Here is a 12,219-nt window from a genome sequence, read left to right on the forward strand (position 1 = left end):
GTTCAACTCGTTGTAAGAAAATAGGGGGGCGGGTTGCTATGAAGACAATGCACTATTTGCCGATCACTCCTAGGTTGAAGCGACTTTTTGCTTCAATGAGTTCGGCACCTCACATGAGTTGGCATTACGAGAACCGAAAAGAAGACGTGGTACTATGGCATCCTTCCGATGAAACAGCTTGGAAGGATTTTAATACTGAATATTTAGAGTTTACCAAAGACCCCAAAAATGTGAGGCTCGATCTTTGTTTGAATGGGTTCAACCTTTTGAGTCAATCAGTAAGCCCTTATTCCTGTTGACCCGTAAGTGTCATCCCCTACAACTTGCCACCTTGAATGTGTATGACAGCGACTTACATGTTCTTATCTTGTATTGTTCTAGGACCTCAGAATCCGAAGGGCAAAATAGATGTGTACCGACAACCACTAATCGAGGAGCTTAATTTGTTGCGAGAATGCAACGAAGAGAATTATTATATATCTCTAAAGGAAAGAATTTCACAATGAGAGCAGCGTTGATGTGAACTGTAAAGGACTTCCCAGCATATGGTATGTTGTCCGATTGGAGCACAATCGGAAAATTGGCATGTCCCTATTGCATGGAGTTGAATAAGGCATTTACTTTGAAGCATGGTTGGGAGCAGAGCTAGTTTGATTGTCATTGTCGATTTCTCCCAATGGGCCACGAATACATGACTAATAAGAACAGTTTCAAAAGAGAACAATCGAATCAGAAGCTCCTCCAGAAAACTAAGCCCATATGAGGTGTGACAATTGGTGTGGAATATCCTGAAAGTCACTGATCATGGTTGTGAATGTAAACTCCCAGGATACGATACTGGACACAATTGGACCAAGCAGAGCATATTTTGGCAGCTTCCTTGTTGAAAAAAAATATACTACGTCACAATTTGGACGTCATGCATATTGAGAAAAAAGTTCTTCGACAACATGTTTAACACTGTAATGGACGTGAAGTGGAAGACGAAGGACAACGAAAATGCTCGCTTAAACTTGGAGGTATATTGCAAACGACCGAAGCTACATCTTGAACATCTCCCTAATGGACGAGTGCGGAAGCCAAAGGCCAAGTACATATTCTCATAGGATCATAAGAGAGCTATTTGTGAGTGGGTGAAGAAGCTTCAAATGCCCAATGGTTATTCTTCTATGTTTCCCAACATGTTGACATATCAAAAGGAAGTTTTTGTGGGTGGAAGAGCCACGATTATCATGTTTTCATGAAACAATTGCTTCCTGTCGCATTTAAAGAGCTACCTAATCACACTTGGAGGCCATTGGCCTTGATTAGTAAGTTTTTCAAAGATTTGTACTTCATGACATCAAGATTGGTTGACCAGGCAAGAACGAAGGTGAATATCCCTACATTTGTGCAAGTTGGAGTTGATTTTTTCACCTACTTTCTTTGATGTAATGGAGCATTTAACTATTCATTTGATAGAAGAAGCTCGGAATGGAGGTCCGATCCAATATCGATGGATGTACCCATTTGAGAGGCAATATATATTATTATACACTTTTGTTTTTTAAGATGTTCATATTCTTATACGTAATGAAATTAAACTATTATTAAAGGAGTCTACTTTGTTGTTCAATCGTAATGACATATATCTCAGTAAGATTAAGAGAACGATTAAGCAAAAAGCTCGAGTGGAGGGTTCCACTTGTGAAGCACATATTTTTAAAGAGATAATGAATTTTCGCTCATATTACTTCTGTTCAGATGTGCTTACATCGAGAACAAGAGTGCTGCGAAACAACGATGGAGGACTGAATATGTCGGTTAGTCCTATCCTTTTCAACAAATCCGATCGACTAGCCGAAAAATATACGTGGAGGTGGTTGAATGATGAAGAGAGGAATGCCGTTCACTGGCATGTTAGCTCAATTGTGAGAATGTTGCTCCATATATCGAGTAAGCAAATTTCGTCTTTGAAGTTAAATAATGCTAGTTTCACGGGGTCTACAGAAAAGTATGAGAAGGAGGAATTCAAAATTTTCTACTTGTAAAACTAAATCTCAAGACCTATTAGAAGAATAGGAGTAGATAAAGTGTACCCGAAATTTTTTAAATCGTTGATGGAGCGCCTCAAGCGTGACGCCTCTACAAGTATCCATACCGACTTTGTCGATAGGTCTTCAAGATCGACAATGCTAGTAGCCGACTCTCGAAGGAAACAACCGGTGCATTTCTCACAACTAGTAGATTACCGGACCTATTCGAATCGGACTTTCCGATACCAATATTAATACACACACATGTACACAAACACATAAACACCAAGGCCCACAAATGCATCTAATGCATTTTTTTTAACCAAATTCTCACAGCCATTCTCCATTGCATATATATACACATGCAGTGGGTTGACTATTTGCATAGACATGCCACATGTTAAAGGACATGGGCTTCCATGACAAATGGCCATTCTTTTCGTCTTGTGGCTCTTCATGGAGGTGCCAAGAGTCCTCCACTTCGAACCAATGTGTGTCGTTTATGTCATGTATAAATTGGGCCCAATTAATCTAATCAATCGAAATTCTATTAATTGGAAAATTTAATCTCATTAAATATCCAATTAAATTGATTCACACCTTAACTCATCTAATCTCTATTACATGATTTCATTGTTTCAAAATATCTCGTCGATTTGTCATTGTGTGTGACCCAATAGGTTCCTAATTACATTGACAGTAATATTGAAATCTCTATTTTAATATTACAAATAGTTAACGGCATCTAACAATGCATCACTGCTACTCAAGTGATCAGAAAGTCCATTGCTCGACGAATCTTGTGACCTATATTACCATGCAGTATAATTCCTTGTCATCTATCTCTATTGAGCCCAAGGCATGGTCGTTGTCATCCTTGTATGGCTCAATCTCTCTTTCTCGGTTTACCGGGTACGTCCATTAGAACAAATGAGCTCGATATCCCTATATTGCCTCATTTTGGTATACATACACTTTTAGACTCTACTCACTAAGCAGCCGTAAGATACCGCTTCCGTTACGTAGGAGGGCCCAATCCTATCTTAGTCACTCATATTACTCTTCATGCTCTATGGCATACCTAATAACTATTTTTATAACCAACTTGTTACGATGACGTTTAACAGTATCAAAGTATACGACATTACATATAGGAATCCATTGTGACCTCAAGTTAAAGGACCACTGCACCATAATCACTATTTGACATGCTAATGATAGTAACGTAACAACCCATGTAGAAGTCTCATGACGAGTCAATCTAGTATACATTACTCCTAATGTATAGTTGCGGTGTGACTCGATGTCTCTACATCCATGACCTGTGAGACTTGATTATCAATCAACACCTACACAAGTGTAACCGCATTACCATCATCCTAATTAACAATAATACTTTGACTATGGACATTTAGGAATAGTGTTCAGTCATTATAAGATTTCACAATTAAGTCACACCTGATGCCTATTGAACCTACTATTCAAATGAAGTTCTTGTGTAAAATTATATTTAGCGTAATTCACACAATAACAGAAAGATCTCATATTATAATGAAATGCATGTCATATTACATAATTGACGATAGATTACCTCTAGGGAATACACCAATTCCCAACAAATAATTGGTTCATTTTACACTCTAAATTAATAATTAATTATCTCACTTGCATTATAAAAATAGTTATGTTAAGGCATCGACCAACATCCCTCCAGATTAAGTTTCATTTGAATTTCCAACCTGGTTTAAGAATTACGTAAGTATACACATCAGTCATGGGATTCTAATTGAAGTATGAATGTGAGTTATATTGATTTCATTTGTTCTTAGTTGAAATTAATAATCATAATTATCCTTGACATATTGAATATCTGAGTAATCTTGTGACGGACCTGGATTTGGTGTCCTTGTCTTTGTTTCCCAATAAGAACGTCAGAACATGGGAAACTTACTTTGTCAATGGGTTCAAGTTGCAAACAGAGGAATGTAAAAAGAATAAGACAACATATAATTGTCGTGTGTTGGTCAAAAGGAATGCTTATGAAGGAGCAACAAATTGTCACTATTGTGGGATATTGAAAATGGTCGTTGAATTACAATATCCTGGAAATCCTATGAAGAAGATAGTTTTATTCAATTGCCATATGTTTGATCCTACCTCTCTCAATGGATCTAGCATACTCTATCCTAAGTATATTATTGTTGAAGTGAATCATAAGGGTTGCTACCAGACTTACGATCCATTCATTATTCCAAAAAAGTATCGACAAGTTATAACATACCCCAGCAAGATAAAAAATAAAAGTTGATGGTGGGTTGTTATCCACACAAAAGCGATTGGGCATGTCGGGATAGTTGATTCCTTGGAAGTGACATTCCAAAATGATGAGCACCCACGAGTACATGTATCCAATGATATCGTTGAGCCACAGCTTATTGATGAGGATGACTCTTTTGAGTGCATGGAGATTCCACGTACGAGAAGGAGTCATGAAGCTGGACCAAGTAAGATGATTGATGACGTCATTAGAGACAGTGATGGGGAAGAGGAAGTTGATGACTAAGAAGAAGACCATGTAGGTCCCGATGAAGAGGAATATCATAGTCGGGGAAGTGATTCTTAGAGGATTTAACAAAGTTGTAATGGATATTTTAAAATTTCATTTGTCGGTCTATTAAGTTGTAAGCTAAATTATGCTAATTATGTTTCAAATTCCTCGTCTGTCTGATATATTGAGTTGCATTGTGTACAGGTATTGAGCTGCATATTAAAAGATTATTTTTTTCAATTTTTTTATTTGAGACGGATTATCCGTCTATAATCCGTTTTTAGAATAATACTCCCTCTATAATCTATTTAAGGGGGCGTTTGGTTTCAGAGTTAAACTAAGTTTGATTTTGATTTTGATTTTGATTGTGGAAAAAGACAAATGAGATGATATTATAAATTTGACTTGGGAAACGTGTGTTTTTGTTGTGCAGTGGGTAGAGTTAAAATCAAAATCATGATTCTAAAATCACATCATAAAACCAAACGGGCCCTAAAAGTCCGTCTCAATCCAAATCCGTCTATAATTTCAAATGTTGAGATGGAAGATCCGTTCGTAATTCCATCTATATTCAAAATTTTCATATTGCGCCAAAATTTTCATGAGACCGTCCCGGGCTCAATTGGTTTGGAAACCCCCAAAAACCCAATCGAAACCCTAGGCTACATCAAACCACACCCTTTCTCAGACCGGACCCTTTCTCTCCGTCGTCTTCTCCTCTCTCAACCACACCCTCTGCCGGCATTGAGCGCCAGCCACGCCCTCCTCTCCATCATCTTCTCTTCCTCTGACCACCTAGACCTCGACCTTGAGTCCTTCACTCTACTCTCCCTCTTCTAGCTTGCCGTGGCTTAGCCCCAGCCCCAGCCCCACCTCTCTTCGCAGCCTCAACCCTAGCCTCAACCCCAGCCGTGGCCTCAGCCCCATCCCCATCCCCACCTCTCCTCGAAGCTTCAGCCCCAGCCGTGGCCCCGACACCTCTCTACGTCTACTCTGCTCTGTGCGTCTCTCTCTCATTCTCTCTCTATGTCTGCTCCGCTCTCTGCTCTGGGGGGGAAGAAGAAGAGGAGTGGAGCTCGCAAGGCATTGGTTCTCAGGAACCCTATGTGTGTTCTAATGCCGGGTGTGCTGCTTTGTTATTGACTATGTGATCGAAGGTTTGTCAGAGAGGCTTATGCGGAAGGCTCATTGCACGAACGAAAGAATTTCATGAGTGTAAGTCGAATTAATGTTGTCGTCCCTTGAACAGAAAGAAAGAGTTAAATAATTGGATTTGAAATATATATTTGAGACAACACAAGTAATTTCGTGTCACTAGCTGCAAAACAATCTCACAATTGAAATTGATCTGAGGATTCGAGACGAAATCTTTCTTCCCAATCTTGAACAATACATACATACCGAGTAGATTCATCCTGCTAGCACTAATACTCTACTAAAAATTATTTTGGACATAATTAATTGGAAGTTAAATATGTAGTTTTAACAGATGAAGAACTCACCGTAGTTTCAGAAGCCTCTATCTTTTTGTACTGTGATTGTTCACCACTAGCTTTTTCCCGTGCTATAGATCGTTCTCATACTTGTGTTCCTGCAATTTTCCAATTTCTTGGCATTTTATTTGTCGATAGATGACTAGGCTAATGCTACGGTCAGGACAGGTGATCTACCTAAGCTTGCTACGTCCCTTGAAAGAATTTCATGTGGTGTCTCTTAAAGAATTTATGTTCATTGATGTTGAATGAGGCTTGAATAGTCCTTGACTTGATAATTTGAGAATCCAAATAGCTCTTTCTCAAGTGAGTTTGGGTAATATTGCCGAAGTCTTCTTTTAGGTGACTCTATGATAGCGACCTGAATCGGGAAGACTTAATAGCACATAGTGACCACAATATGAATCTTAGATAAGTTTTTGAGCTTTGATTAATTATGAGTTTGAATGGGTAAGGCATAAGTAGCTAGCTACTTTAATTCAAAGCTGTAAAGTACATACATTGGTTGAATGAGGTTGTTTTAATGGGCCTTTATGGCATTGATGTTGAATGAGGCTTGAATGGTCCTTGACTTGATAATTTGATCTTGATTCCTTAAAGTTGGATCTAGACTCATTAGGTGATTTTGTTGGGATAAGTCACGCGCGATGATAATTAATGTTTGCTTGCTTAATTATTGTGGTTAAATAAATGCATATTGCATGACAAATAAATGTTTAAATAATTGTGCATACTATTTCTCACTAACATCATAGAATTAATTAATTTTTTGAAGGGCATGTTGTTAGGTCTTTATCATGCTTTGCACTAGTTTACGATGGACATGGATGTTGGTTGTATAAGTTTAATGCTCCTTGTTTGGTAATCTTTCTTCAAATCTGTTTTCAAATATGTTTTTGGCTAAAATATGTATATTAGTACAATCATTTTCAAATCATTTTTTTTGCCAGCTCATAAAAGGTGGCTGGTTCGAAGCTAAATGTAAGTAGGAAAAAATCAAGAACAAAGGACAATACCCCTCCCACCAGTTGAGCCCTCCACTGATGCTCTGGCACCCGATCCTCTCATCCCTACTCCGGGATTCACATCTATAGCCCAGGCCGGGACCTGTTCACATAAGCAGTCAGATCCTTGGGTCCCTAATTCGAAACAGCCACCAGTCTCCAATTCGAGTCAGCCTTCAGTCTCTACCAACCTTTACCGGAAGATCGACAATCGCTTGCGATCACCCCACAAGCGCAACAGGGGGTCGAAGCCCAACAAGGAGCCCCAACACAATAGATCCCTACTAACCGATCGCCTGTAGAATCCACCAGGGGAACGGTCGTGGACCAGAGGATCAAATTGCACAAAAAGTTTCCTAACGGGTGTGTCATCAGAACTAAATATCTGAAAGTATTATAGATACTAGTGGTTGATCAAATAACTTGGGGCTTATTGTTGAAATGAATATGCAGATTTTGGCCGTCGAAAAAGGGCATCCGCTCAATCGTGGACATACTGACTCAAAGGTTTTACGGGGCTTGGCCTAGATGGTCCGATATCCCTGATGCAACTATGAATTCGTGCTTTGAAATGTGGGAGGTATTATCCTACAAAATAATTTGTTTATTGTAAATCATTGTCTTTCTCATGATGGATTTTAATTAATGTCCGTCTCATATCTTTGTGTAATAGAACTATGTTTGTTGACACCTGTCTTTGGAGGACCACATGAAGAAGGCCTTCCATGCTCGAGGGTCGAAGAGTATGAGGCAACTCATGACCAAAATCTGTAAAGAAGGAAAAAGACCGGACTGGATCTAGGAGGAACACTGGATAAAGATGCAAGAACTCTGGCAAAGGAAGAAGTACAGAAGGTTCTGTGAGCAGAATAAGTTGAATCAAGCTTCGGCCAGGGGGGTCACTTCACACCGGAGGATGCATTTCTCTCGCTACCTCATGAGATAAGATGGTAATGTAGTCATGATTGTATGGTTAAAATTCATTATTTCATAGCATGTACTTGTCCTGTCTTATTGTATTTTTTTTCCCATTGCAGGAGAAGGCAGAGAAACGATCGATTGGGCAAGTGGAGCTATTCTTGAGACTCCACAAGAGAAGTAAGGATGGAACCTGCGTGTGCCCACGTGCGGCAAAGGCTTTGGTAAGTAATTCTCATGTCTGTTTTTAGTACTTTGTTGCTGCTGCAGCTATCCCACTGTTAGTCGAGCTTTTGCTATTTGGTTCACTTTTCTGTTCTCCTCTTCTTCTGCTATTGCTGCTGCCTTGCTGCTATGGTTTTTTAAAGTCTTTCACTGCTTTTTAGCTGCTGTCCTGCTGCTATTTTTGCTGCTGTCCTGCTGCTGTTTGGTTCCTGTATGTATATTTTCTGTTTTAATGTTCAGCTGCCCTTGCTGCAGTTGTTTTGCTACTGGTACCCTGCTGATGCTATCATTTTAAGTTTTTTCCTGCTATTTTTTTCTTTTTCGTTTATTTTCTCTTTGTTTGTTATGGTCTTCTTCTTTATGTTGCTGATGCTTTGCTGCTACTGTTCTTAGTATTTTGATGTTGTTTTTTCTTCTTATGTTCTGTTTTGAGCTCAGTTTTTTGATAGATAGATATGCTGGTTTATTTTCGTATTGTAGTTGGACTACGAGGAGTTGAAAAAGGCTTCTCAAGGGTTTGATGGAGATGGTGATAGCAACCTTGCTGATGCCGAAATTTGGGTGAATGCCATAGGAGGCACCTCAACCTCTCCGATATCCCCAGCTCCGTACGTGCCATGGAGCAAGATGCCGAGCGAATGAGGAAGCACACCTTTCTGTTGGATGAAGAGAATAGATGGCATGCGAATGAGAAATATTTCGACCTCAGGAAGGAGTTGCAGGGCTTGCTACTAGAGGAGATATCCTGACAAGATAAGAAGATCAAGAAATTATAGGAGAAGATAAAGAAACAAGAGAAGGCTAATGACAAGAGGTTTAAGTCCATGGAGCACAAGATGGACCGAGGCTTCATCACAGCTCTGGACCGACTTGAGAACATGCAGAAGAAGTTGAGGATTGATGATAGAAGCTCCCCGCCGGTCGATCACGTTGCCCTTCTTGAGGGTAAGGGCAAGGGCAAGGGCAAGGGCAAGCATATGAGAGGTTTCTGAGAGGGCAATGAAGACGACTCCTCTTCCTCTTCCTCTTCTAACGACGATGATGTGGTTTTTCCATACCTCAACCATGAAGCAGATGAGGTTTAGTCCTTTCTTATTTAGTTCTCTTTACATTTTATTTGGTAAAACTCGATAATAAACTTCGAGTAAACTCGAACTTAGGTTTATAGCTTGTATTGTGTTAGTCGGATCAGATTGCATTTTGGATGTTTATTCCCAAGTTTGAACCTTTGGAGTGTGCATTGCATTTTGGATATTAATATTATTGTATGCAGGTGGCTTTTTGTAATTTTCGAGCAACCTTTTTAATTTTAGTTTCCATTTGCGTAAGGATTATCAAACGTCTGTATAAACCTGGACGGCACTAAAGTCCATCTTAAAAACTGTTATATAGACAGAATATAGACGGAAGGAACCGCAAGTACATGGACAGATCTTCCCATCTCAAATTCCGTCTAAAAACTTATAGGTGGAATTTGAGACGGGACCATCCGTTATATTCAATGGGACGGATTATAAACAGGAGTTTCGTCTGTATATACCGACGGTTTTTGAGACGGGAATATCCATCTCTAAGTAGGGACAGCTTTTGAGATAGAAGTTCCGTCTCTTGGTCGATGGAATTTTAGATGGATTTGTTTGTCTCTACCTCATACAGACGAGAGACAGATAATTTTTTGGATCACCCTTTACGAACAGGCAGGAATCCGTCTATAATCTGACTCTAAAGCCGTGTTAGAGACGGAATATAGACGGATCCTCCTGTTTGTAATTGATTGTTTTCTTATAGCGCTCTCAAAATAGGATGAATGTTGGGGTGAGAGGGATTAATACGAGGCGCACTTTAATTGCTCTTGACATTAAATTTGGCATGATGTGATCTCACACGAGTGCAGAAGCATATCTCATTCTGATACCATGCTAAATTTCCACCGAGCTTACAATCGGGCTAATATCTAACCCAAAAACTCGAACTAATAGGATGATATATCCAACTACCTTATAAACCTATGATTTCTCATTAATTCTTTGATATGGAATTATAACTGTCAAGTATGAATAAAGAGTAAACTACCAATTTGCCCCTTAAGAGATCGATGTTACATCAAATCTGACTTTGAAAAGTTTTACATCAATTTTAACCTTGACCTATTAAATATACATCATATTACCCCTTCCGTCTGTTTGCCGTTAAAAACTCGATAGAATCCTCTGACGAAAGGGGCAATATGATGTACATTTAATAGATAAATGTCAAAATTGACGTAAAAAAAGTAAAAAATAATATCACGTCAGATGTTTCCGTCAACTATTGGACGGCAGGCAGACATAATGGGTCATATGATGTACATTTAATCTATAAAGATCCAATTTGATATAAAAAATTTCTTGACGTCTGATTTGATTTAATATCAATCTTTCGAGAGGCAAATTGTTAGTTTACTCTTGAATAAATGCTCACATTAAGTATCAAATGTTGACCATGCATCACGAGCTTTGGCAAAAAAAAATCCCATGTTTTTTTTTATAAGTAAGATCGAGGATGTCCTCCCCATATTAATTGGGAGTTACGAATTTTTAATCAGGCTTTATTATAAATTATCCAAAGGATGTAATTTCGAGATATTATTACCCCTTTTTGTCACAGACATTTCTTACTAGTATGAATTTCCTACATAATGCATGTATTATAATCATTAGATGGGTCTATGCCCAAAATAAAAGTTCAGGCTGATATATGACCTATCTACGAACATAATTCACTGGCATTTCAGAACTCAACTCATCAAGCATCTACGAATTCTCTTGATATTATGCAGGCTTATTACGTCAGCACTTTTTTCGGGTCCAAAGTAACAGTGTTGAATTAAATATGCAAATCACTTAAAGAAAAGAATTAAATACGTAAATCATACGAATATATATTATATCAATTTTTTTAACAATTTGGTGCCAATAATTCTATTTTATGTGAATTTGTTATTCCATATGTGTAATCGATCACGTGAAATATTAAGATGGTTACAGTTAAATTTTCTTAGACTTTAATTGTTAGATTTTTACCTTTTTTTGACCAGAACTGTGTTAGATGAAGGCTTAGCTTATATTGTGACAATTATTAAATAATTTTCACTATCATGCGTGAATAGGAGTAGACCAAGGAGTGCGTTAAAAAGTTCAAATTGAAATATAATTCCAAAATAAATTATTAGACAATTCCAAAAGAACCATGCAATGCTAGATTATCTTAATGTAAGAAATTAACTCGTGTATCCATTTAAAAAAACTTAAATTTTCATATTATGTTTCGCACGCCACAATATATTCGATATATGGTGATATATTTCGTATTTGTAGATAAAGAAACTATATTCTATTTATGAAGGATATATTAAGTCGATTTTCATACCTAACAGTCCCTCCTAACTCTATATAACATATCCGTGTCTACATTTTAATGTTCCATATGGAAAAGATACAAGCTAAAAGATTTTCTCAACATTCACAATTTGTTTCTTTTTTAGGTTTCCCACAGCGGCACATACGTGTTCATGTTCATGTTCATGAAAAGGCTTGTGAGAGACGAACGATCTAAGATCATCAAGCAAGTGCGGGAGGTAAAGTTCCTCTTGTTGACATGTTACTTAAATGTAATGTCTCTTAGTCCTAATCATGTGACCGTTGTTTCATGTTGCAACCATATTAAAATGATTGCACCTAGACCTTCCTTTATTCTATCTTAATCGAATGTAAAAGTTATTTCTTGTTGCTTCTGACTCTTCTTTTGTCTATATAGTATGCCTGTCGTCATTTTACTCTTTTCATCGAGCATAAAAGGGATAAAAACACACGAGTGTTTTAGGCATGCATGCATGCATGCAACAGTTATTTTTTATCCATCGTTCCCCCAAAACAAAAAAAAAAATCTCAAATTAGATAATATAAAAGTGTAAAGCATCTTTATTAAAACAAAAAGGTGTAAAATATCAAGAGGTCATTTTGCTATAAATACGGAAG

The 12,219-nt window shown here is 37.9% G+C and overlaps 1 long non-coding RNA gene across 1 annotated transcript; it reads left to right on the forward strand.

The window, feature by feature from the left end:
• The first annotated feature begins 5,204 nt into the window (after window positions 1-5,204).
• LOC116192906 lies at window positions 5,205-9,490 on the forward strand. Its single transcript, XR_004154170.1, has 6 exons — window positions 5,205-5,778; window positions 7,007-7,423; window positions 7,514-7,640; window positions 7,734-8,010; window positions 8,098-8,202; window positions 8,684-9,490. It is a non-coding gene; the product is annotated as an uncharacterized LOC116192906 (long non-coding RNA).
• Window positions 9,491-12,219: the final 2,729 nt, after the last annotated feature.

This window comes from Punica granatum, chromosome 1, assembly GCF_007655135.1.
Source record: "Punica granatum isolate Tunisia-2019 chromosome 1, ASM765513v2, whole genome shotgun sequence".
NCBI classification, from domain to species: Eukaryota; Viridiplantae; Streptophyta; class Magnoliopsida; order Myrtales; family Lythraceae; genus Punica; species Punica granatum.